Source organism: Bison bison, unplaced genomic scaffold (assembly GCF_000754665.1).
Source record: "Bison bison bison isolate TAMUID 2011002044 unplaced genomic scaffold, Bison_UMD1.0 scf7180017864057, whole genome shotgun sequence".
NCBI classification, from domain to species: domain Eukaryota; kingdom Metazoa; phylum Chordata; class Mammalia; order Artiodactyla; family Bovidae; genus Bison; species Bison bison.
The window spans coordinates 926185-929410 of record NW_011494629.1 but is presented as its reverse complement, the minus strand read 5'-3'; positions in this window follow the sequence as shown (position 1 = coordinate 929410).

Genomic DNA, 3226 nt, shown 5'->3' with positions numbered 1-3226 from the left:
CAAGGTGGTGCTAGTGGTAAAGAACCCATCCGCCAATGCAGGAGACAAAAGAAATGCAGGTTCCATCCCTGAGTTGGGAAGATCCCCTGGAGAAGGAAATGGCAACCCACTCCAGAATTCTTGCCTGGAGAAGCCCATGGACAGAGGAGCCTGGCAGGCTTCAGTTCATAGGACAGCAAAGGGTCAGAACCTACTGAAGTGACTTAACATGCATGCAAGAGCAAAATAATTCAGAGCAATGAGACTCCCGAACACTACATAGATAAGGTATACCTGAAAATAAATTTGTGGTTCTTCTCTTTCCTCTTCCCAACTTTGCCAAAATTCAGCCAAGAAGTCCAATGCCTGTGGCACCTCTTAGAATTTTCACATAGATGATGCTGTTAAAGTGCTACACTCAGTATGCCAGCAAATTTGGAAAACGCAGCAGTGGCCACAAGACTGGAAAAGGTCAGTTTTTATTCCAATCCCAAAGAAGGGCAATGCCAAAGAATGTTCACACTTCTGCACAATTGCACTCATCTCAGATTATAGCAAAGTAATGCTCAAAATTGTCCAACCAGGCTTCAGCAGTAAGTGAACTGTGAACTTCCAGATGTTGAAACTGGATTTAGAAAAGGCAGAGGAACCAGAGATCAAATTGCCAACATCTGCTGGATCAATGAAAAAGCAAGAGAATTAGAGAAAAACATCTACTTCTGCTTTGTTGATTATGCCAAAGCCTTTGACTGTGTAGATCACAACACTGTGGAAAATTCTTTGAGATGGGAAAATCAGACCTCCTTACCTGCGTCCTGAGAAATCTGTATGCAAGTCAAGAAGCAACAGTTAGAACCAGACGTGAAACAACAGACTGGTTCCAAACTGGGAAAGGAGTACATCAAGGCTGTATATTGTCACCCTGCTTATTTAACTTATATGCAAAGTTCATCATGAGAAATGCTGGACTGGATGAAGCACAAGCTAGAATCAAGATTGATGGGAGAAATATCAACAACTTCAGATACACAGATGACACCACCCTTATGGCAGAAAGCAAAGAGGAACTAAAGAGCCTCTTGATGAAAGTGAAAGAGGAGAGTGAATAAACTGGCTTAACTCAGCATTGAAAAAACTATCAAGGCATCTGGTCCCAAAACTTCATGGCAAATAGATGAGGAAACAATGGAAACAGTGACAGACTTTGTTTTCTTGGGCCCCAAAATCACTGCAGATGGTGACTGCAGCCATGAAATTAGAAATTGCTTTCTCCTTAGAAGGAAAGTTATGACCAACCTAGACAGCATACTAAAAAGCAGAGACATTACTTTGCCAACAAAGGTTGATCTAGTTAACGCTACGGCTTTTCCAGTAGTCATGTATGGATGTGAGAGTTGGACCATAAAGAAAGCTGAGCCCCGAAGAATTGATGCCTATGAACTGTGGTGTTGGAGAAGACTCTTGAGAGTACATTGGACTGCAGGGAGATACAACCAGTCCATCCTAAAGGAGATAAGTCCTGGGTGTTCTTTGGAAGGAATGATGCTGAAGCTGAAACTCCAATTCTTTGGCCACCTGATGTGAAGAACTGACTCACCGGATAACTCTGATGCTAGGAAAGATTGAAGGCAGGAGGAGAAAGGGTGACAGAGGATGACGTTTGGATGGCATCACTGACTCAATGGCCATGAGTTTGAGTAAGCTCTGGGAGTTGGTGATGGGCAGGGAAGCCTGGTGTGCTGCAGTCCATGAGGTCACAGAGTTGGACACGACTGAGCTACTGAACTGAATCGATGCACTAAATTACATAAAATGAAGTAACACAACACTTCCTCTCATGGTACATTTTTAGGCACTAAACTCATTCATTCAGCAAGTATTTATTATACTCCAGAGATTGTTTCTTCTTTTCTTGGAGATGGTTTTGATTCCTATCTCCTGTACAATGTCACGAACCTCCATCCATAGTTCATCAGGCACTCTATCAGATCTAGTCCCTTAAATCTATTTCTCACTTCCACTGTATAGTCATAAAGGATTTGATTTAGGTCGTACCTGAATGGTCTAGTGGTTTTCCCCACTTTCTTCAATTTCAGTCTGAATTTGGCAATAAGGAGTTCATGATCTGAGCCACAGTCAGCTCCCGGTCTTGTTTTTGCTGACTGTATACAGCTTCTCCATCTTTGGCTACAAAGTATACATTCAATCTGATTTCAGTGTTGACCATCTGGTGATGTCCATGTGTAGAGTCATTGTTGGAAGAGGGTGTTTGCTATGACCAGTGCGTTCTCTTGGCAGAACTCTATTAGCCTTTGCCCTGCTTCATTCTGTACTCCAAGGCCAAATTTGCCTGTTACTCCAGGTGTTTCTTGACTTCCTACTTTTGCATTCCAGTCCCCTATAAGGAAAAGGACATCTTTTTGGGGTGTTAGTTCTAGAAGGTCTTTAGGTCTTCATAGACTCATTCAACTTCAGCTTCTTCAGCGTTACTGGTCAGAGCATAGACTTGGATTACCGTGATTTTGAATGGTTTGCCTTGGAAACGAACAGAGATCATTCTGTCGTTTTTGAGATTGCATCCAAGTACTTCATTTAGGACTCTTTCGTTGACTATGATGGCATTCCATTTATTCTAAGGGATTCTTGCCCACAGTAGTAGATATAATGGTCATCTGAGTTAAATTCACCCATTCCAGTCCATCTAGGTTCACTGATTCATAGAATGTTGATGTTCACTCTTGCCATCTCCTGTTTGACCACTTCCAATTTGCCTTGATTCATGGACCTGACATTCCAGGTTCCTATGCGATTTTGCTTTTTACAGGATCGGACCTTGCTTCCATCACCAGTCCCATCCACAACTGAGTGTTGTTTTTGCTTTGGCTCCATCCCTTCATTCTTTCTGGAGTTATTTCTCCACTGATCTCCAATCACATATTGGGCACCTACCGACCTGGGGAGTTCATCTTTCAGTGTCCTATCTTTTTGCCTTTTCATACTGTTCATGGGGTTCTCAAGGCAAGAATACTGAAGTGGTTTGCCATTCCCTTCTCCAGTGGACCATATTTTGTCAGACCTTTCCACCATGACCTGTCCATCTTGGGTGGCCCCAAGATGGGCTCAATAAAGGACAGAAATTGTGACCTAACAGAGGCAGAAGATATTAAGAAGAGCTGGAAAGAATACACAGAAGAACTGTACAAAAAAGATCTTCACGACCCAGATAATCATGATAGTGTGATCACTC